The sequence below is a fragment of the Centruroides vittatus genome, unplaced genomic scaffold (assembly GCF_030686945.1).
Source record: "Centruroides vittatus isolate TY-2023 unplaced genomic scaffold, ASM3068694v2 contig_882, whole genome shotgun sequence".
Taxonomy (NCBI): domain Eukaryota; kingdom Metazoa; phylum Arthropoda; class Arachnida; order Scorpiones; family Buthidae; genus Centruroides; species Centruroides vittatus.
In genome coordinates, this window is record NW_027122574.1 from 1,439,947 (window position 1) to 1,464,770 (window position 24,824).

At 31.9% G+C, this 24,824-nt stretch overlaps 1 protein-coding gene across 3 annotated transcripts in view; it reads right to left on the reverse strand.

Moving 5' to 3' along the window:
- The window catches only part of LOC136983408 (phosphatidylinositol 3,4,5-trisphosphate 3-phosphatase and dual-specificity protein phosphatase PTEN-like), an 88,917-nt gene that overhangs the window by 46,075 nt on the left and 18,018 nt on the right, over positions 1-24,824 (reverse strand). The window contains exon 2 of one of the 3 annotated variants that reach the window (XM_067280128.1): positions 2,106-2,172. The exons of the other annotated variants lie outside the window; for them this stretch is intronic. The gene's annotated coding sequence lies outside the window, so the exon portion shown is untranslated. The remainder of the gene's footprint in view (positions 1-2,105; positions 2,173-24,824) is intronic. 3 annotated transcript variants of the gene reach the window in all.

Below are 24,824 nucleotides of genomic sequence, written 5' to 3' on the forward strand. Positions count from 1 at the left end.
TAATTATTAGTAAAAATTACAAATTATTACTATTCAAATTCTCAAACACAATCTGATTAGGAAAAAGAACTTATCAGAAAGAACATTCTTAATTAGAACCTATCACTTACAGTTCAACAGCTATTCACTGATGAGCAGAAGTGGAGGTTAACTTGCTGTCAGAAGATTTTGTTAGCCTGATAATGTTTTGTATCATTGAAGATACTTGCATTATAAAGATTTTAATGACATCTGACAGTGTACAAATCTAGTATTATACCTAATTTAGCATGTACTTTGAAGTACTATTTGTCTATGTGTCAGTTTGACAATGTCCTTTTATACATTCTGATTTGCATACTATACAGGTTTACAAGAAAGAAGTTTTTGCATAATTTGTCTCTCTACATCTATTTATAAGAATAAATTTTAAATAATTTTCTGTTTATAAACATGACTAAAATATTAATTAGTAGGATGCAATTCCATTCATTATTCAAATAAAACTCTAGTTGGGAAATGTTAAGACAGCAGTCAAGATTTAACAAAGCACAACTCCCAGAATTAAAAATAACTGAAACAAAATGGAAAATAAATAAATGTAAGTAAATATAACTAAATAAAAAATTCTTTCTTGATATATCTTACAATACAGTAAAAAAATTTTTGCTGGAGTCACACGATGTTGAAGTCATTATTTGTCCAAAACTAAGTTTAAAGAGTTGGTATTTGTTGTGTATTAAATATAATAATTTTTGTTTGCAACATTCCACATATTTTCTATATTATAAGTGTGTCATTCAATTAACTAACAATGTTGCTCTCTACTAATGCTAAATAACAGAGCTTTCATTGTATCAAATTGAATAGATCATAAACATATCATGATTTCACAATGTCACATTATTTAAAATATTTATCTTTTAACTAGTATTATTAATTTAATTAAATATAACAACTTGAAATACAGAGTGACTCAGTTAAAAATGAATGTATGGTTTGAAAGAAAATAAGTTTTCTATTTGTGAATGTCAAATAGTTACAGTAGTTTTAAACACAATTCTCTATATTTATGAAAGTAAGAATATCTTAAATTCTACAGTAAATTGGTCATTTGAAATATGGAAGAATAATCAACTTACATACCAGTAATACATATAATAGGTAAAAAAAAAAATTGTTTAAATTTAAATTTGATAATGGTCAGTGAAGATAATAGAAACATTCCTTCATTTAATAAACATATTGTTGATATACAAGTTGATTACTCTTACATAATTAAACAAAATTATAAACTAAAAGGCATATTTATTACCAGGCAATTTTAATCATAGACATCATTTTAAAACGATAGAATTAAGATTCTTTACTTTAAATAATAATGTAATTTAATGAGTTTTTTTTTACAAAATCTTACTTTTGAAAAGTAAAAAAATGGAGATAAAAATTTGAAAATTAAAGATTAACAATTTGAACTATCATTTTTAAAAGAATGAACTAAACTATGAATCAAATCATATTAAAAATTAATTTATTATTAAAGCAATCAATTTTTTTATAAAAAAATCTATATTAATGGAGAAGGAAAGCTTACAAAACAAGGTACTAACACTTCTGAATATTAGATACTCTTCAGAAATATTAATTCAAAACTAGAACACAGTACTATGTAATGATGAGTATCTAGTACTCCAAAGTGTTTGAATCTTTTTGTAATCTATTCTGCTGCGGTGAAGTACTGTATTTTTTATTATTTTAGAGTGTTAACCTTAATTGATTTTCTGTGTGATGGTACTCCATTTCAATCTGTAGATTATAATACACTGGTTATGATAACGTAGAGAAGACACTGCAGAAAATGCATTTCTATTGGCATAGAAAGCAAGCAATTTTTATCAATTGTAAGCAGTCTTGTCTCCAATTTTGACCCACAGTAAGAGAGAATCTATAGGATGTCAAAAACTGTGTTCTCCTTTAAACAACAATAAAAAGTTTTAAAAAATATATGGACATCTTTAATTTACTAAAAGATATTTTTAATATAATTTTACAAAATGCTTAAAGTGAAATTGCATTTCATAAACTTCGTAAGGATTTAAATAAACTAAAGAAAACAATTAACTTACATTTTTGTGCTGGTGGGATCTGATAGTCATTAATTACAGCTTATTTAGATCTCATCCAGACAAGTTCCTAACACAATAAAGGCAAATTATAATTAATAAATAATAGAAAAAAAATCTATTGTTAAAATGTTTGTCATTATTTTAAATAGGTTAACAATAAAAAAAATTTTGAGCAAACTTTAATATGCAAATTAATTTTTAAAGTAAAGCTTTTACAATATAATTATGATATAATTTGCCAATATTTTGAATTAATTAACACAAAAAACAATAATATGCTATATTACTTTTAACCAACCATTGTCAAAATTCATTTTAATATTGATACCTGAAGAGTTTGAATAAACACAAATAAGGAAGACTTCATTATAACTAATTAATAAATATTTTCAAAATTTCTTATTTTAAAATAAATGATTATCAAAGTTTAAGTGCAGTAAAATGTCAGATTTTACTGAACTATTTTTGTTCCTAAATCAATAAACAATACAAATAGATCTTCATCCAACAGCAGATTGAAGAGTTCAGAAAGAAGAAATTTGTAATAATGTAACTAGCTCAAAGTAAAACTCCAATTTCTACAAGATAGCTTTGTTTGCTATCAGTTATGCTGAATACTCTGAATAAAAATTCTATATGTACAAGTAATTTCTTGCAAGATTTTCTATGCAGCATCCTCAAAAAATTTTTGTATTTTTTACATTATTATATAAATTTGAAATGAAAACATAATTTAGAGATTGCAGTAGAGCATCGATTATCTGACTTAATTGGGGACTGGGGTTGGTTGGATAACTGAAAAGTCAGATTACTAATAATGTATTTTTTCATACTTTTTGGTTTAGTGTATTAGGTCTGGTTTAAATACTAGCCTCCATTTCATGGTCAAGCCAGTGTTGCCAGCTAAAACATGCAAAAATTTAACAAAAATAATATTAAAGTAGCCAAGACATAACCAAATATTGTAGCGCCACATCACTAGCAAACATTTGAATTTGCCGACTAGAACGTGGTCGGTTAACCGATAAGTCGGTTAATCGGGGGTCGGATAATCGATGCTCTACTGTATATTATTTTTAATATTCCAGAACTTCATTTGAATGATATATTTTGGAATAGACCAAAACAACATTTAAAATAATATGAAGTAATTCTAAATCATCATAAAATACAATTTCTAAATTATCTATATAAAAAAAATTTTTTTATAGTCTATAATCCAGCAGTCAGGAACCAGGGTAAATTACCCCAAATGAGGTAAAAATGATAATTATTGGGGGTAATTAGTTTCTCCAAAACCTAAAGAGTAAAAGTTTTCAATGAAATTATTGTGTTCCAAAATGATAATTTTATTTGGTTTGTCTATTATTTATTATTTTCAAGATTCACTTTCAGTGTAAAGTGATTCAATAAATAGTGTTTAATTTAAATTTGTATCGATTTTCTCCTTTTCAAAATGAGGGGGGGTAACGTCAACTTACACAAATATATTTTGGGGTAATGGCTAAAAAAGTTCCCCTCCCCCCTGCTATAATCATATAAGACTACACTAGAATACTACAGCAAAATTGTATATTTACTTAAAATTATCTGTTTCTTTCTAAATTAAAGCTACTTTAAATTATTTGTTTGAAAATACATAAAAATTAACAAAATCAAGCAAATGTTAAATTTTACAATACAGAAGATAAGTATTAACATTAAAAATTATTTTTGGAATTTAAATTCAAAGCAACATCTAGCAACATAAACATCAACCCTATTCAATTAAATATGCCAAATGAACAGCCAGATTATCAGGCTATAACAAGGCAAATTTAACAATTAGAAATAAAGTAATTTGCTATAGGTAGTTAGGCCACTATCTAATTAATTAAATTTATCATTAGATGGAGGCCTAACGGCTTATCTATAGCCATTTAGCCTTCTTACATCCTAAACAATAACATTGTTTTTTATCAAAATCATCCCATAAAAGAAAATGAAAATTTTATGTATTTTAGTGTGCTGAATGCAAATCTGAAGTCCAAAATATTCTATTACCCATTATTTTTTTTAAATATCACTTTTTGCAGAAAAATGCCTCTTCTAGACAAACTTTCTATTACTATTGTTTGAATAAATTATAAAACACATATCCAGCAGTGGAAAGTTTTGAAGAAAGAAGTTAAGATGTCCTGTTACAGAAAAAAGGGAATCAGGAAATGAGAATTTTTTCAATGGAGGACAATCTCATTTTTTGCAACGAAATACCAATTTTTCAGAGGAACTTCAGCTGCCACAGGATCCTGCATAGTGGAGACCCTTTATTGACTCATCAAAGTTCAGCCTTAGAAGAGTTTTGTTGCCACTGTTGAACAAATCTTTATTACCAAGCTCATGCTGGATAAGATATATTCTACTTATGTTAATTGTATTTTATGTGCTGACCTCAAAGTTGTTGCAATGCCAACAGGTCTTCAAGGAGGATACACTAAATTCAGCTGTTTTCTAGGTAAATGAACAGTGTAGCAAGAACCAGTCACTATTTGGTAAAAAAGTGGCCTGATCACATAGAAAATGTACTAGGTCAAAATAATATTGCTTATCCAGCTCTGGTGGCAAAAACTTAAAATCCTCTTATCTCTTCTTCATATTAAACTGTTTAATGAAAGCTTTGTGAAAGGTATGGACAGTGAAGGATAAGGCTTTGCTTACCTGAAGAAAAGTTCTCTCATCTGAACAATGCAAAAGTAAAGGAGAGAAGTTTTGTTGGTCCCAAAGTAAGACAGCTTTTAAAGGATCCTAGTTCTGAAGAAAAACTTAACCCAGCAGAAAAGATATTGTGGGATGCATTCAAAATCCTGAGCAAGAATTTTTTAGGGAATGTACAAGCTAACAACTATGAAAAAATTGTGGAGAAGTTGGTAACATCCTACCAAATACTGGGTTTAAACATTTCACTCAAGATGTGTATTTCCAGCATTCCCAATTACATTTTTTTCTAATAGTAATAGATTTTTTTCTAATGCTAATAGTAGTAGTAATATCATCCTTTTGAGTTTTCTGCTAGTTATAGCAGGTCTAATGAGCACCAACTCCTTATCCATGCTGCTTTAGCCTGCAATCTTTAGAACTACCCTCTTTTAAGTCATCCATGATTTTAATTCCCCTTCTCTCTCATTTCTTTCTGCCTGCAACCATTCCTTCCATAACATCATTCCATAAATATTCCTCTCAAATCATGCATCCTATCCAATTAGCTTTTTGTCTCTAGAATGCTCCTTTTTACCCACTCTTTTAGGACTTCTTCATTTCTCACCTTAGCGCTCCATCTGATTTTCTCTATTCTTCTCCACAGCCACATCTCCAGGCATTGCATTGAAGAGTGTTAATATGTGAGTTCCAATCTCGTAAGAGATTAAATTATAAATGTAAAAAAAATATTTATCTCATTGTTATTAAATTTGTTATGTATAGTTTTTAGTCATCAAAAAAAATTTTTTATCACTCCATATTTATAAAATACATATAGTTGAGTCCAAGTCCGCATAAGTCATCATAGGCATAACTAGACACTGTCGGTTAAGTAATCAATTTTCTGTAGTCCCAGCCAACTTATATAAACATTAATGTTAAAAAAAACTTTGGTTTACTCGACACCATTTAACTCGTCACCACTGGAAAAGTCAACATACTTTTGCTGTTCCACACTCATTAGACGTCTGCTAAGTCGACACCCCTCCTGAAAAAATGAGTTTACACTATACAGTTTACCTTGCGGTGTGAACTCATTTTTTTTCAGGAGGGGAGTTATTAAGGCATTTTTATTAATTTGTATATATTAACATTTTATATATAAAATAATAACGGATAAACAAAAAGAAAATATACAATCTATATCAACATCACAGCAGAATCCGATTTTGCATTTTCTCAAGTCATGCATTATCTGTAGCATGTGTTTCACATTTCTGTTGGAAATGAGTGTTCGAAAGCTAACAACGCTTACGCTGAAGGAAAAATACAAACTTGTGTCTGAATTTTAATGTAAGAAAACTTTGCTAGCTGAATTTGCAAAACGAAAAAACCTTCCAACAACAACATTGGTAGAAATCCTGAAAAAAAAAGAGGAAGTTAAGAAACTCAGATCTTCATTGCGGCTGTCTCGAAAACACCAGAGAAAGTCGTACAAAGATGTCGAAAATGCTCTGGTACATTGGCTAAAGCAAATTCATCCATCAAATCTTACTGTTTCGGGACTGATACTGAAACAAAAGGCAATGGAAATTGCTGGAGTAGAAACCAACTTTAGTGTCAGTGATGGATGGGCAGAGAGGTACAGTACATTGCACTACTGTATTTTCCTAATTGTAGTTTTGTGGTTTTTTCATTTTGCTTTAGTTGTCATATTGGATAACTCGACACATTTCCACTTCCCTTTGGGGTGTCGACTTATGTGGACTCGAATGTATAACATTATAATCACATTTCGTATTGTTTAATGTAATGTAGGTTCTTACATTATACATATCAATACATTTATATTACGTTTTATATGTAAGGATAAAAAGATATAATAATAAGCAACTCAACACCATCCATACTCTTTCCAGCAAAAAATATATTGGGTTGTTTGAAAAGTAATTTCATTTTTTTTTTACCACCAGTGGAATTAGCTGTATTTTTACATTCCAATTTCATTCTAAGTCGTATTGTCATTATATATTTTGACAGTTGACATTTCAAAGCTTATTTGTAAAAAATTTTGTTTGATTCTTTGCAATTGTTTTTTTGGTGTCCCGTCAAATATGGACAATTGAAAGCAGCATTTATGACATATTTTGCTTTTTTATTACCGAAAAGTAATATTACTGTTCAAGCAAGAAAAAATTGTGTGACATGTATGAAGATGTGTTCACAGAATGACAGTATCAAAACTGGTTTGCAAAATTTCGTTCTTGCAATTTCAATATTGAAGATGCACCATGTTCTGGAAGGCCAGTTGAAGCTGAAGAAGGCAAAATAAAGGTATTGATTAAAGCAAACTGCTGAATAACAACATGAGAAAGCACTAAGAGATTAAATTTGTCGAATTCAATCATTTATGATCATTTCAAAGCTTGATATATCAGTTCCACGTGTTCTTAAAGAAAGCAATTTGCTCTGTTGAATTGACATCTGTGATCTGCTTCTCAAACATCAAGAAAATGATCCATTTTTGAAGCAAATCATGACTGGCAATGAGAAATGGATTGTTTACAACAATGTCAAACACAAGCGACCATGGAGTAGAAGAGATGAGCTGGCTCAAAACGCTTCAAAAGCTGATATTCGTCAACAAAATATGATACTCTCTGTTGGTGGGATTTTAAGGAAGTTTTTTTTTTTTTTGGAGCTTATACCAGACAATTCCACAATTGAATTGATTCGAAAGTGTACTGCCATCAAACTGGACAAATTGAGTGATACCATCAACAGAAAAGGTATAGTGTTTCACCACGATAATGCAAGATCTCACACAGGTTTGGCAACTCATCAGAAGCTGTTACAGCTTGGATGGGATGTGCTACCACACCCACTATATTTGCCAGATCTTGAATATTATTACTTGTTCCAGTCTTTACAAAACGTTTACTTCAAATGAGGATGTCAAAAATCACTTGGATCAGTTTTTTGTAAGCAAAGATCAGAACTTTTATGAGTGGAATCATGCTACTACCAGAAAGATGGCAAAAGGTATTCGACCAAAATGGTCAAAATACAATTCAATTAAATATTTATAGGCCTATATTATAAGAACAATTTTCTTTTCATGAAAAAAAGAAAGAAAGAAATTACTTTCCAACACAATTTTTATACCATTTTTAATTATTGAATTTTAAATTTATTATTCTTTGTAAAATATCAGGGAATTCAAAAATTATTCTTTTACAATTTAAAGTTTTTGGCACAAAAAATATACAGGCAATAAATACTTACAATTACAATTTCACAAAAATATGAAAACATTTTTGGTGGTATTTATCATAAAAACAGTTAAAACATAATCGTTCAGTGGTCTTGCACAAACAATCATTGCTACTTAATATGCACAATCTTGACATCTTGTTTTAATAAAAGATAGTGAGAGAAACACTTAATGTTTTTGAAAATATTTCTTTTGTGTGTTATTTGAAATGCAAACAATACATATTTTAACAAGTCTTAAAAAACTGGTGCACCCAACTGACTGTGAAGTAGCAAGTTCATTTTAATAGCATCTTCACGATTGGATATTTCTCTGTCAGTTTTAAGGAGATAGCTACAATTCACTAGTGCTCATTGATGCCATAGGAATCTCTCACATATCCATCTCTTACAAACCAAATACAGTATAAACAAAAACATCATTTATAAAAATTTGTCTGGCATACTTAATGGTTTTATTTTATACTGTCCATCACCGGGGTCACTGGTAAATGAAAAGAGAGAATCCTAGCTGTCAATTTTGGTTGCTCCCTTTCTGCATCAAAGGGATCCACCAGATAAACTCTAGTGGCACCCTTTGCCGATAAAACTGAACTGTCCAGACAGAAAGCATAATCTTTGTCTAGTTTTCTTTCCTGATTAGATCAGACCTATCTATCTACTAAAATATTATATACAGTGTATATAATATTGGGTTGTTTGGAAAGTAATTTTGTTTTTCTTCTCATGAAAAGAAATTTTTTCTTATAATATATAAATATTTAATTGAATTGTATATTGACCATTTTGGTCGAATACCTTTTGCCATCTTTCTGGTAGTAGCATGATTCCTCTCATAAAAGTTCTGATCTTTGCTTACAAAAAACTGATCCAAGTGATTTTTGACATCCTCATTTGAAGTAAACGTTTTGTAAAGACTGGAACAAGTAATAATATTCAAGATCTGGCAAATATAGTGGGTGTGGTAGCACATCCCATCCAAGCTGTAACAGCTTCTGATGAGTTGCCAAACCTGTGTGAGATCTTGCATTATCGTGGTGAAACACTATACCTTTTCTGTTGATGGTATCACTCAATTTGTCCAGTTTGATGGCAGTACACTTTCGAATCAATTCAATTGTGGAATTGTCTGGTATAAGCTCCAAAAAAAAAAAAAACTTCCTTAAAATCCCACCAACAGAGAGTATCATATTTTGTTGACGAATATCAGCTTTTGAAGCGTTTTGAGCCAGCTCATCTCTTCTACTCCATGGTCGCTTGTGTTTGACATTGTTGTAAACAATCCATTTCTCATTGCCAGTCATGATTTGCTTCAAAAATGGATCATTTTCTTGATGTTTGAGAAGCAGATCACAGATGTCAATTCAACAGAGCAAATTGCTTTCTTTAAGAACACGTGGAACTGATATATCAAGCTTTGAAATGATCATAAATGATTGAATTCGACAAATTTAATCTCTTAGTGCTTTCTCATGTTGTTATTCAGCAGTTTGCTTCAATCAATACCTTTATTTTGCCTTCTTCAGCTTCAACTGGCCTTCCAGAACATGGTGCATCTTCAATATTGAAATTGCAAGAACGAAATTTTGCAAACCAGTTTTGATACTGTCATGCTGTGAACACATCTCCATACATGTTCATTAATCTTTCCAGTCAATTTTTTCAAATGCTTTCTCTAGATCTATAAAACACACCAACATTCCTTTTCCTTTTTCAATGTATCGTTCCCCTATGGTTCTCAACACCCCTATTGCATCTCTAGTGCCTCTGAATCCAAACTGTCCTTCCCTTATGAATGGGTTCAGTTTTCCATAGAGGCATTTCTCTAACATTCTTAAAAGGATTTTTGAGGTATGGCAGATCAGGCTAACTCTTCTATAACCTTCACATTTGATTGTTTTATTTTTCTTTGGAATGGGAATTAAAATATTCCACAGGAAGTTGTCAGGCTACATGCCTGTATCATAGATCACATCACAAAGAAATTTTCTTAATTCCGTTTTTGCCCATATTCTTGACGAATTCTATAGGGATATTATCGATGCCTTCTAATTTTCTATTTCTTAATCCTTCTAATGTACCCATAACCTCTTCCGTCACAATTGGAGCTCCTCCTTCATCTTTATTCACATCACTTTCTTCTACCTTCAGTTCTACATTATATTCTGTTCTGTACAAATCACTTATGTATTTGTGCCATCTGTGCATCTTCTCATTATTTATACTCTCTTCATTTCTGTTAGTAAGTTACTCTAGTAGGTAATATAACCCAACATAATTCAGCAATCATTTGGCTTTAATATATAACTATTAGGTTTGACTATTTATATTTATACATATTATAAACATTTGAATAAGCTGTGTAAAAAAAAAACAATCTCTAAAGATGGATTAAAAAACCTAAAATTACTACAAAAAGAATTCATAAGGTACCATATGTAAGGCACATGTAAGAACATGCTCTTATGTTTAGTACTAGACTGCTATGTCAATGTAAATATACTAATACAATAACTATTCAATAACAAATAAAAAAAATTCTTCCAATACTATAGAAGTATTTTTAAAAATAGTGAGTTTTTTTTTAAGTACTTTGCAGAATATAGTGTCAATTTTGCCCATCTATGAGGGTGATTCAAAAAGTAAGGTAACAAGAGTTCTGTACAAATTTTATTTCACAGGCAAATAGTAATACGATTATTATGGCACTGGTACATATTATTTTTCAACATAGTCACCATGCTTGGCCAAACATTTATTCCGATATACCAAGGCATCGATGCCAGCAGAGAAGATATCTGCATCAAGTCCCTTCAGCCACGCCATGACAGCTTGCTGAACTTCCATATCAGTTTAGAATCATCTACCAACCAGATGCTTCTTCAATGGTCTGAAGAGATGGAAATCACAGGGTGCCAGGTTGGGGCTATAGGGAAGATGTTCCAGTTCCTTCCACTTGAAGCACTGTAACAATTCAGTTTGCTCAGTTTGCACATCTGTCCTGCATTTATCGAACTCAGTGCACCACACCCACACCTGTTTTTGTGACATGACATTACCACCGTACACCTCAACAACTTGACAATGAATTTCTACTGGTGAGTTGCCCTTCAAACAGAATCACACTACGCACTTCCACATTTCCCAGAGCGGAGCCATTTTCAAAATGATATTGCAAGAGTCTAATGCAACATTTGCACCTTCGCCTGTGTGATAAGCTGTAAGCTGTGGTCTTCTGCTGCTGCCCTAATGGGAAATTTGAACACAAGGAGGAATATGGCACCTGTGAGAGTTCTTGCTACATTACTTTTTGAATCACCCTCGTATAAGGATGCTTTTATACTCAGATACAATTACATGCTCTTATAAGTGTGGAAATATGGTACAGTAGTATCTTGTACTTCAAATGCTAAATTCAACAAAAACTTGCTTTGGAGTTCAAATGATACTTCAATTTGCAAATTACATGATTAGTGAAAAAAAAAAAAAAAACACTAAGGGTAAATCCAATCTGTTGTGCATCCAAGTTGTCTCTTGCTCTTGTGTTAATCTCTTTTCAGTGTTTTTTTTGCTTCATTTGTGGTATGTTTGGTTAATGTGTATAGTGTGTTTTATTGGTCAATTTTTAACATTTCTTCCAGCAATTTTTCTTGTTCAACAGCTTTTGGGCACCACGTACATTTTGTATCCTTTAGTTCAAAATTCCTAAACAGAATTTTTTAAACCACATTTCTCATGTTTGAAGTTTAGGGGCATCATCTTCATATACATTAGAAATCTTTTTACTGTTTCTATAGCATTATATCCTTTCTGAAACTTGTAAAGCATAATATGCTTGATATGCTTTTTATCTGAAAACATCACATTTTGTTTAATTTTATTCAAACAAAACATGAAGTAAAAATTTTAAATTACATCTACAAACAGCTGCTAAAAATATGCAAAAACTTTCTGTTCAATTCATATAACTTTTAATTATTAACCATGGCATCTGAGAACTGTGTGGAAGCAATAAAGTCTAACAGGAAGTTGTAATATTGATGATTAAGATAATAAAGGAACTTATTGCAAAGCACAAAAGTAGTACGTGTGTGGTAGATCTGTTGACAACATTTAAGATGCCAAAGTCAACAGTGTGCACCAAATAAATACAATTTTCTTTTTATTATACAGCAGCGATTACCAATCAGAGGTATATTTATCCCGAGGGGTACACGCTTAGTGATTTAGAGATATGCAAAAAAAAAAAAAAAAATTAGTAATATACTATAAAAATATTCAGTTTCTGTGTTTAGGTCTTTAGTGACATCACACAGCATTCAATGCTTAATTTTAAATAAAAATATAATTATATTTTTATTGTATTTATCTGCGTCCTTCCTGCAATACATTTCAATTTAAACAAAACTATTTTTACTCGTAATTGTACAGTGCTGTATAATTGATCTAGGTTTGACAAACATGTGGTGAAATAAAACTTAGCAAAATGAACTGCCAAGAGATATGGTATGCAAGTCAAGAAAGGTTGGGAACCAGTAGCATAGCGAGGAGGGAGCAAGGAGGTCTATCATGCCCCAGGCACCCTCTGCAAGTGGCACCCAGGGCATGATAGACCCCCTTGCTCCCGGGGCACGGAGGTAATAGTAACTATTCGTTATATAGTATAGATATTTTAAGGTAAGTGCTACATTCTATTATAATTTGTATTATATTCTTATTACGAGTATATTATATATATTATATTACTATATGTGTTTCTGGAGGGGGGGCGCCAATAAAGTGTTGTGCCCTGAGCGCCAGTTATGTTCACTATGTCACTGTTGGGAACTGCTGTTATAAAGTACTGTATTGTTTTAATTTATTATTAGAGCATTTAATTGTGTTATTTTTATCTTAAATTATTTGTATTTTCTGTTTTAAGTTTATTGAAATGAATATTGTTTAGGGACTGGGAATTCACTTTCAATTAGTTCTAATGGGAAAAATTGATTTGATCTTTGAATGATTAAGAATTCAAATGGCCTGAAATGAGTTAAATTCAAAGTACAAAGCACCTTTATATATTAACAAGTCAAAAGACCCGATGCAGTCATCGGGGCATACTAAATTACAAATAAAAAAATAATATACTGATTATAATACTGTAAAAATATAAATAATTTATATTGATTTGATGATTTTTGTGAAACCGTGTTGTATTATTCCTAGAAGTCTCGAACACAAATTCGTGTTAATAACAACCACATGGCTTTTTTCCACCTTTATTTAGTTGATACGATACACGTTTCGGGCCTTATGCCCCTCATCAGTCAACTAAAAAAATATAAAACAATGTATACAGCGTTTTTACCGACAAGTTATATAAACATTTAAACGTATATAACATACCAGTTCTTCCCCAGTATGGCACTTGTACACGGTAAGTTTGGACATTACAAACTCAAGAATAAAAGTTATAAAATTCTTGTACATCTATTTTGAGTTAAAAAGTACAAATATTTAATATAACAATAAATTTAAATTAACTATGGATAAAATCGGGACAAGTTTCTTACTATTTGTTCTCTTGTACTTCTTAGTAGAGATGGTTAATGCACAGTACATTTTCAAAGGTCGTTCGAGCACTTTTGGCTCGTTTATGTTGAAACAGATTCCAGAAAATTTCTTTAAAGACAAAATTGTAGACAAACCTCTGGTATAAGTTTTAGTCTGAACTTTCCCCTGTTTGAACTTGTCGGTAAAAACGCTGTATACATTATTTTATATTTTTTTAGTTGACTGATGAGGGGCATAAGGCCCGAAACGTGTATCGTATCAACTAAATAAAGGTGGAAAAAAGCCATGTGGTTGTTATTAACACAAATTTGTGTTCAAGACTTCTATAATTTATATGGTTAACAACAACTTTCGGGAACCTTTTATCCGGTGTTAGACGTAAAACAAAAAATTTCCGTTAACGTTTTCAAACTTGGTAGTTCTTCTTCAGACAGTAAAAAACGCAGATTTACCGTCTGAAGAAGAACTACCAAGTTCGAAAACGTTTAACGGAAATTTTTCGTTTTACATCTAACACCGGTAAAATGGTTCCCGAAAGTGTTGTTTACATCCCCTGTGTTCCTTGATGTATGTAGATATATTATATTGTTAATTAAAATAATAGCTAGGGGTGTCCCTTGTGGCATACCGTGACAGAAAGAAAGAAAAATGCCCATTTTTTTCAACTTTATATAGTAGATATTTATTATTCATTATTCATTAGATTTAATTAACATAACAGAGTTATATGCCCTGATTTCGCAAAGCATTATCAGGGTTACATACAAGGAACAAGGATATACAATATGTACAAATTAGAATGTTAGATCACGTAACAGATTTTCTTACAGTAATAAGAGGGGTAACGATGCTATTAATAGACGAGAGGTATTAACAATTACAATATTAAAATATATAGCAGTTTAAAGAAGTTGCAATAAAATCTGTAGGAATACAGATCTGTAGGAATAGAATATGTAGCGTACAATACAATAAAGCCCGACAATGTAGGTTTACATAAATTAGTTAGATACATCAATAAGTGAGAACGATTTCTAAATCAGATGATTTGCGGATAAATAAGAGGACTTTCCAACTTTCAAATGAGTAAGACTCAGGAGATAGGTGTGACTATAAAATATTTTTCAAATAGTTTGTAAAGTAAATCATGAGTGTCCTTATCCATAGTTAGGTCTTGTATTTCACAGGGCCAAGAACGGTTTTTGTAGATTAGAAGAGCACGTAAACAGTGTCTTTCACATTCAGTCATAGGACACTCAAAAATATAATGTAAACTACCATCAATAACGTTACAAACGGGACAGAGGTTATTAGTGTGTGATGTGAAACGAGTAAGATAAGAATTGAAATGACCATGTCCGGTATAAAATTGTACAGAGTGGTGAGTAACAGCGATCCAGGTGTTGTGCAAAAATTTTTTGATGTCAGGAAAGAATTGTTTAGTTATTGATGTATTTAAATTCCAATCTCTTTGCCAATCCTCGATCATTTGATTCCATAGAACGGCTTTCAGCACTTTTGTGGAGACCTTGTTATAACTGATAATTATATTCTGATCCTCGGCAGCCATCTTGGCAAGTTCATCTGCCCGATCATTGCCCCAGTTGTTACAGTGAGAATGAGTCCATTGAAAGTAATATTCATTATCTGTATCCACTAATAGTTGTTGTATATTGAATACTAAAGGATGAGCAGACTTTCTCCTAATCGCAGAGAGAGATGAGAGTGAATCAGTAATAATCGCAATTCTAGTATTATTGGCTACCCTTTCACACCACTTAATTGCTTGCAAAATTGCATAAAGTTCCGCTTGAAAAATATTACAGAGTGAACCGAGTCTAAATAAGTTGCAAAAGATTTCAGTCTCATTGCGGTACATTACAAAACTTGCTCCAACATGACTGCCACACTTCGAACCATCGGTATAAATAGTGATGACACAGTCAGTAGAAGAAACCTCATTAAATCTAAAGTTAGTATAAGGACTTATGGCATATTTATATGGAATGTTTCCCTCCCAAGACTCCCCGTCGAAGAGGTCTGACACTGAAGCAGAAAAATTACCACATTTAATCGACCAGATTTTATGTAAATAGTTTATGTATTTGTCGACTGGCGGTTTGCGAGCAAGTACTTGCAAGCTTGCGTTGGAAGATGTTCTAAATGCCTTGGTAATCAACAGCAGAGCTCTACGTTGTGCAGAAATCAACTTTCTTTTTGGGTGTACTTTTTCAACAGCAGAGCCCCAGGTACCGCATCCGTAAGTTAGAACAGGTAGAAAAATGCTGTCATAAATTGTTTCCATAGCCTTGTAGCTAAGGCCCCAGGTCGTCCTAGCCACCTTGGCAAAAGCATGCATGATGTATCCAGTATGTCTGGTGATATAATCAATATGATTACTCCAGGACAACTTATGGTCTAGAATTATCCCCAGGTATTTAAGTTCTTTCACCACCTTTATATGTCTGCCATCCATCCGAAGAGTCGGAACACGTGCATAAAGATTCCTTTTTCTTGGTTTGCTAAACACAATAGCCTTGCTTTTTTCGGCATTGAAACAAAGTTTATTCATTATCCCCCAATCGTGTATTCTTTGCAATGCAAGATTCCCTTTAGTTTCCAAGTCAGCACGGGACTTTCCTCCAAAGAGAACAAAAGCGTCATCCGCATAGGCGATCAGAGCGTCTTGTCCGAAGTCCTGACAAAGAAATCGATCAAAAAGTACAATCCATAGTAAAGGCCCGCAAACTGAGCCTTGGGGGCATCCTCTCAAGACATTACGGTGAAAAGAAAGGTGACCAACAGTAAAGGTTACAATTCTATTATCAAGATAATCATTAAAGAGTTGGTAAATGTTACTTGGGCAATCAAAGGTCCTAAGCTGATGAAGGACCAAAGGCCACCATGCTGAGTCGAAAGCCTTACTTATATCCAAGCTCAGTCCAAGAACATAGGTGTTATTTTCTAATAGGCTCTGGATTTTTTGTACCACCGTTTCAATAGCATTAGTTGTAGATTTCTGATGTCTGAAACCGTATTGAAAGTTGTTGAGTTTGCTTGAGGATTCTAGATGCCATGTGAGGCGATTAGTCATTAACTTTTCCAAAACTTTTCCCATGATAGGCAAGAGAGATATAGGCCTCAGATCTTGAGAAGAGGACGATTTAGGTATAGGGACAATTTGTGCCATTTTCCATAGCTCTGGAAAGACACCGTGGCGCAAGCACATATTATAAAGTTGAAACAGCTGTGTCGGAATAATTTTCCATAACATTTTTGCTATATCGACAGTCAAACCATCAGTACCAGGTGCTTTGCCTGTTTTTAACTCTCTGAAGGCTGAGTCTATCTCATTATGTGTAAAAAAGGGATCAATCTTAGAGGAAGAGAATGGAAGTGACCTAGCATCTCGCAAACGTTTATGCCATACAGAATCTTCATCTTCAGTGTCATCCACACAAAACTTGTCAAGTAAGGTCTCTACGGTATCTTCTAAGTTTGTAGTGTTATAATTTCCAGCGCAAATTGTCGTAAGAATAGTACTCTTTTTTAATTTACCAGTACACATTTTTGTTAGATAGCCCCAAGGGTTCTCTGAGGCACGAGAGCAGTAGTCTTTCCAAGATTGCAATTTGATGTTTATAATCCGATCTTTGTAAATACGTTGATGTTGCAAGTATTCAGAACGACACCTTTGTCTGACAGAAGGATTGCGACAGCGTTTGTATTTACGGCGTAAATGAGTATTAGTTCTGCGTAGTGCAGATAACTCTTCATTCCACCAGGGAACTAGTCTACGCTTGGGAATGGTCTTGGGAATAAAAGTATTACATGCTAAGTTGATATGCCCAATAACTTGATCTATAGCAAGTCTAGCCTCCTCTCTTACATCACAATCCGAAAAAATAATCTTAGATGAAAGATAATCAAAAATTTCAGACCATTTTGCACGTGAGGGATTAAACCGTGCCCTGCAAGCAAGGGGTGGACAAAAAGCTCTATTACAGATCTTGAAAACAATATATGCATGATCAGAAAAGTTGTGCTTTTCTAATACTTGCCAATCGGTAATAAATGTAAAGCAAGAACTGGAGCATGTGGTAACATCGACCCAAGAAAAATGCCGTTCATTATTAAAAGTAGGAGGAGAGCCTGGATCATTAATGAGAAGCATGTTATTCAGAGCCAGGAACTCCTCAAAAGCCTTGCCCCTATCGTCAAGCATATCTCCACCCCAAGCTGGTGAATGAGAATTAATGTCTCCAGCAATAATAAAATTGCAAGATGGGTAAGATTCCACTATGTTTTGGAGATCTGAAAGAATGATATTAATATTCTGAGGCTTGGGACAATAAATATTAATTATAATGTATCTAATATCACCAATAAATATTTCAATGCACACCATATATTCAGTGCAGAAAGATGTCAGATGAAGTATAGGAATATTACTATGTGGAGCAATAATCACAGCCCACGGAGTATCAGTAGAACCTTTAATTATAGAACAATAGGCAGGAATAGAGGCAGGCTGATCACGAATACAGTATGGTTCTTGAACCAAGATTAAATCATATTTATGGATTTCACTGGCTAAAAGAGAGCTGGCGGCAATGCTCCTGTGTAAATTAACTTGCAATACATTTATACTGTGTCTATAATTCTGTCCCATAATCAGTCCGACTTATCAGACTTGTTTTAACACGTTGAAAAACTTTACATGCTGAATCTCTAGCATTATGCCTAAGGTCCTCGAAGCGATTGTGCCAACAGTTAATACATGTTGGTAACTCTTCAAAGTTGGGACAGTCTTTATATGCATGATTCCCGGCGCAGTGACTACAGATGATGTTGTTTTCAAAGCAATCTCTAGTGCTGTGTCCATATCGACAGCATTTAAAACACTGCAGGACTGGACAAAAGTCTACAGCCCTGCAGCGTGACCAGCCAATATTTAATTTCCCTAAATGCAATATAAGTCTACGCATTGATGGGGATACCTCAACAACCCAGTTTTGAAAATCTCCTTGTCTTTTCGAAGTGGTAAACTTAAGACGAAATTCGTTAGTAAAGACCTCCTCAGAATACAAGGAGTGTAATGACTCGTTTTGATGGTACAAATTGCTAAGTAATTCTTCCTTAGTAGCATGTTTAGGGATGGAAAAAATCATCAGATGAGGTCTCTTCTTTTTAGGAAGTTTAGTGTTAACCTCTGGTATATGTTCTTTGATATACGTATCAAGAATATCAATGTCCTCGTTTTTCTCCAGTTCTACAGCGATTCCCCCATTGCCAATTCGACGAACTCTATCCACTCCAATTTTAATCTTTGAAGGATTAACACGATCCTTTACAAGTTTACATACGTTATCGCTGCTTTTGTCATCGCTGGCATCGTAAATCAAGAGAACATTACTCGTTGTAGGCGCTTTCTTCTGTTTAATAGAAACATAACTTTCGGACATGAGAGCCGTGCTGTACAGTTTAGGTGTATTATTAGTAATGACATTTTTATTTGCATCAAGAGCAGTTAAACGTTCAAGGACCTCGTCCTGCTTAACTAGTATACTGTCATTTTTTACAGAGTTGTCGCACATTTTGTCAATTTTACTTGAGATTTCATGTAACAGTTTGAGTGTAGAGCTTTGTTCATATATATTGATAACACGGTTGATACAGTCCAGAATGTAATCTGTATGTTTAGAGGTCGAAAACTTAGCAGTTGAATTTTTTGTAATATATCCTTTGAGCTCTGAGATTACTTCAAGAGCCGCGGAACGGGTAGCTGAGACTAACAAATTTCCAGACTCAGTCATGTTGTAGTGTATATATGATGTAAAAGTACTATAATGTAATAATAAATAAGCTTGTAATCTAGAATTTTGAATAGAATAATTCTGAGATAGAATAATTTTAAAATATAAATATTAAATAGAATAATTTGAAATAGAATTTTAAATTCTAGAATAACCTTTTCCATGGCAACGCCATGGAACATCAACTTGAGGTGCAGAAAAATTTAATAGAATCGCCATAATTCAAATTTGGCTAAACCGAATGGGATGAAACTTAGTACGAATTTAACTTTTACGGTCCTCACAAAAACTGTACAACAATTTTCCCGAAATTGCAGCCGGAAGCCCACAAAGTGACGACGTAATTCCGCCGAAAGTAGATAAAATTTCCTTATTACTGGTCCGAATGTAATAAAATTTGAGAAGCGTACTCACAGGGGTGATGCACATCAGATCCTGTCGAGCAATCAGGTGATCAATCGATTGTGTTTCGGAATCCAAATTCCGAAAATTTCGAAAGGTCGTAACTTTTGAGATTTTTATCCAAATGTAACAAAGTGGCACCGTTGTGATCCTTATTTCCTACAGATTCCAAAAACATATACCACTTATAATAAATAACAGAAATTCCGCAAAATTTATAATCCAAACACAGAGCTAAATTCAAGCAGTCAAGAACTTTTCTATATAGTAGATATGATTATTTTTGGTTGACTCATATGCCACCTATATTTACTGGCACAAGCGAATTACATGAAAATTATGCTTTATTGGAGAAATAATCATAATTATATAGTAGATATGATTATTTCTCCAATAAAAAATAATTTTCATGTAATTCGCTTGTGCCAGTAAATATAGGTGGCATATGAGTCAACCAAAATGGCTGCCACAAAGGGTATAGCATGCTTGACAATGTACGAGAGTTACTCTGTGTGTTGTCTTTTTAATAACTTTTCTCTCTGTAGTCAAAACGTTTTATTCGCATTTGTATCCGACATTAATCCTAGTTGATTTCGTAGTTGTTTAAGTCACTATGATTACACTTTGTGACATTTTAGAATATGTGGCTGATCGAAAAAGATGTCTTACAGAAGGAGAGGAAATACCAAAACTGATAACTTCATATCTATCCAGCTCTTTCTCAGCAAACAATTCACTTCAGTTTCCCACAGCTAATTTTGCTTAGCTTAAAATTCTTTTATACAAATGTTTTCACTCTATCTAATATAGGCCATCGTCAGGTTTAATATTATAAATGTTCCAAAATGGAACGTACCGTTTTCGAATATTTTACATATTTAAAATTCAAAAGAATAATTTAACTTTAAAATAAATTTAAAGAAGTGTGTATATTAAATAAATAAATAAACAAATAAAACATAGAAAACAAAGCTAAGTAGAAAGAAATGATTTAAGGGTTTTTAAGTGCCATTCTTTTTTCTATTATATATTTCCACGCTGTTGGAAGCGCATTAGCATCCATAGCATTTAGGCAACGGTGTTTCATTTTACTTTTATAAATTTCCACCTTTTCCATCTCCAACGCAATGGATGGAGAGTGCACCGTTTAAATGACTTTAGCCTCTTCCCATTTTACAATCGCTCCTTCAGTCTGTGCTATAATTGATAATATTGTGCTGTTGTGTTGTTTGTCAATGTTGTATCAAATGCTCTTTTTCTTATAAAAATCGAGAATGATCTTTAAAAGAGCACCTAATATCTGTAGCTTGCTATGGAATGATAAAGATAGCGTAAAAAAGGAAGGTAAAGCTGGGGTATATAAAATTCCATTTGAAAATCAACAGTTAGGAATCGAAAAAGATTTATGTGGGTGTGACTAGAAGAAACCTGGCGGTACATCTGCGATAACATACATACAGTTTTGACAAAGGACACAACACTATTAGCAATTATGGCACCGACTGAAGGAGCAATTGTAAAATGGGAAGAGGCTAAAGTCATTTAAACGGTGCACTCTCCATCCATTGTGTTGGAGATGGAAAAGGTGGAAATTTATAAAAGTAAAATGAAACACCGTTGCCTAAATGCTATGGATGCTAATGCGCTTCCAACAGCCTGGAAATATATAATAGAAAAAAGAATGGCACTTAAAAACCCTTAAATCATTTCTTTCTACTTAGCTTTGTTTTCTATGTTTTATTTGTTTATTTATTTATTTAATATACACACTTCTTTCAATTTATTTAAAGTTAAATTATTCTTTTGAATTTTAAATACGTAAAATATTCGAAAACGGTACGTTCCATTTTGGAACATTTATAATATTAAACCTGACGATGGCCTATATTAGATAGGGTGAACACTTTCTATTCTAACAAACTACTTTATACCCATAGCAACCGCCATTATGTAGTTCGTGCTAATACCGCTAGGTGTCAGACCTATCGTTGGCACAAGCAAATTATTGTTATTTTATAAAAGGTTTTTAAACTAGTAAAGTTGGTTTTTAGTTGGTTACTTCTAAGAATTCTTCTTTAGAAAAATATTAAAATGTAATTTTTTCCCTAAGTTCTGACAGTGAACAATAGAGATTCACAGATAACAAAACAATAAAATAAAGTAATTATGAAAAGTTTTAAAGTATAAATATATATATGTACTGTACATATTATATATTTGCTTTCAAGAAAAAAAATTTTTTTTTATTGTCACACATTTTATGTATTTTAATAATGATTATTTTTACAATATAATTCTAATTAAACAAAAATTATCACAAAGTCAAATATGACATTTAATTAAATGGTCAATGAATAAGACTATTTAGAAGAATGGAAAGATAACATTCTCAACAGAAACAATATTACAAATATAACAGAATAAATGATGACCATAACATAATTGATTTATTAAAGATAATTACATAGTTTAGTTATACAGACAAGACATGATATATCATCAAATAATAGCTGCAAATCTAATTACTACTATAGCTTTATATAAAATTAAACTTAATAATTTAGTTAGTAGCTTGAATTTAATGTCTTTAATAGACTGTTTATGAAATTGCTGCATGTTTGTAGCATACAAGTTTAGAATGAGTTATTCTTGGTTTAATGTAATATTTAATTTTAACAAGCCACTTTATGTGACAAATAGGATTTTTGTTGTATTAAATTGGAAAAGGGGAATCAAAATATATTAATTATTTTCATGTTTAAGCACACTTTATTACATCCAACAAAAATTATTCTTTATCTTTAAAAAAAATGTTTGATAAAAGGTTCATACTTTTAATTTAACACACTTTTATTATGCTATACTTGAGAAAAATTCTTAAGATTGAGCATCAGTTAATTAAATTTAACCTAAATATTCCATACAGATAGCTTAAATTTGATATTAAATTTTTCAGTCTTCAGTGATTCTGAAGTTTGCATGCCTATTAGTAGACTATACTAGGAACCACTCTAATAAAATAACTATTTTGTTTTGTTATTCTGGAACATCAAAACTTTATTCTGACTGCATAAATCTATTGCCTGAACTTAGAATGCTTTGTTTGGATAAACTTTATTCTGTGCATGTTATGAACGAATTTAGTCAATTCTGAGACTTATTTATGATGAGTATTTTTTACATCTTATAATTCTATAGTATACTGCTATCAATCAAAATATATCCAACAAAGCCTGTTTAATTTAGAACAAAGACATTCTAATGCTTTCAGAACATGATGATTCACCTTCAAGACAATCAATTAGATATCCTTTTCAGATAAAATATAAAAAATAGCTATTTACATAGCTCTATACAGAATACTTTAAAATTAGTGATTAAAAACATATATTAATATTAGGTTTTCAAATATAAAAATTTTATATTAAAATACTACTAACCAAATATCCTGCTCAGCTCTATATAAAAAAAGAATCCTTAAACACCTGATACTGAGAAATGTTTATTAAATGAACATTTAACGTTTCCGACCTAATACGATAGGCCATCGTATCAGGTCGGAAATGTCAATGTTCATTTAATAAACGTTTCTTGGTATCAGGTGTTTAAGGATTCTTTTATTAAAATACTACATTTAACCAGGGCTGTGGAGTTGGAGTCGTGGAGTCAGAATCGGAGTCGGGAGGAATTTCTGTCTAGAGGAGTTTGAGTTGGAAAAAATGTGTCGACTGACTCTGCATTTGATTTAGTTTTTTTCATTTAAATGAAAAAAAATTTATTTTATATTTATTAATTTTTTAAAATGTTTTTGTATTTTGTTATAATTCATTTATTTTTTAAATACAAAATGCAACAATTGAATTTATTAAATATGTATCAATAGTTTTCTTTGCAGTATTTGTGTTTAGTAGTTAAATTATTTTGATCCAATTGAATTTGAATATTTTTGATTCATTCCTTTATCATCCTTGCTCTAAATAAATACTCTATTTTTCTGAATAAGCCAGACTAATTGATCAGAATATATATATTTTTCTTTTCTGAACAAGCGACTGAAGTAGCTAGATCGCACACTTTTTAGTTGAAACAACTTTTCTGGAAAAATGAAATTGAAGTGCAAAAGCTGTAGAATGTAAAAATATGTAGATGTAGAATTTTATCATTTCCCTTTTTCCTCTTATTAAATATTTGTTAAAAACTAATATTTTTAATACAAATAAATAAAACTGTAAATGCTAATTCCAGCAGTAAATGAACAAGAAACTTTAATGTTCTTGTTCATTTACTGCTGGAATTAGCATTTAGGTGTGAATTTTGTTAGTATAGTTCCAGTTTATATGTGCTAGTTTTTTTGTCTGATATTATTGTATGGAAATTTTTAAAAACACTAACTATAAAAGTATTTGGGTAGTCTGGGGCTGTTGGGTAGTCTGGGGCTCCTATGAGTTCAGAGCAAGGTAAACCCCTATGAGTGCCTCTGTCCCCCAAAAAATGACTTGGTATTTGATTTTGCCAAAGTCAGGAATCGGAGTTGGCCTACTAAAATTATCAGGAGTCAAGTGTATTTTTACCAACTCTGCAGCACTGCATTTAACTGTATTAAAATTTGATGAAAATAGCAAACCAAATACAAATGTAATCATCAGTGGCGTGCTGTCATTGGAAGCGATGGAAGCGCCAATTCCACCTTCCAATAACCTTCCCTTGTATTTTATAAAATATAAATTTTCATATTTTAACGTACTTTGCATTAATTAAAATTAATATTTTATTATAACTGCATTATGTATCTTTTACACATTTCTATACTACATGTGGGAAAAAAACGATAAGATTGCTATTGTATATTCGAATAATTCAGTGGCGGGAAGGAGTGTCGAAACCGAGTCAATTTCCAATCAGCCAGATTATATAGGCATTGTCACATGCGGTTTACAGAGCACCAACCTCACCCGGTTTAGCTGGTAGAAGCGACACACGCGTAAAGAGTCCGACT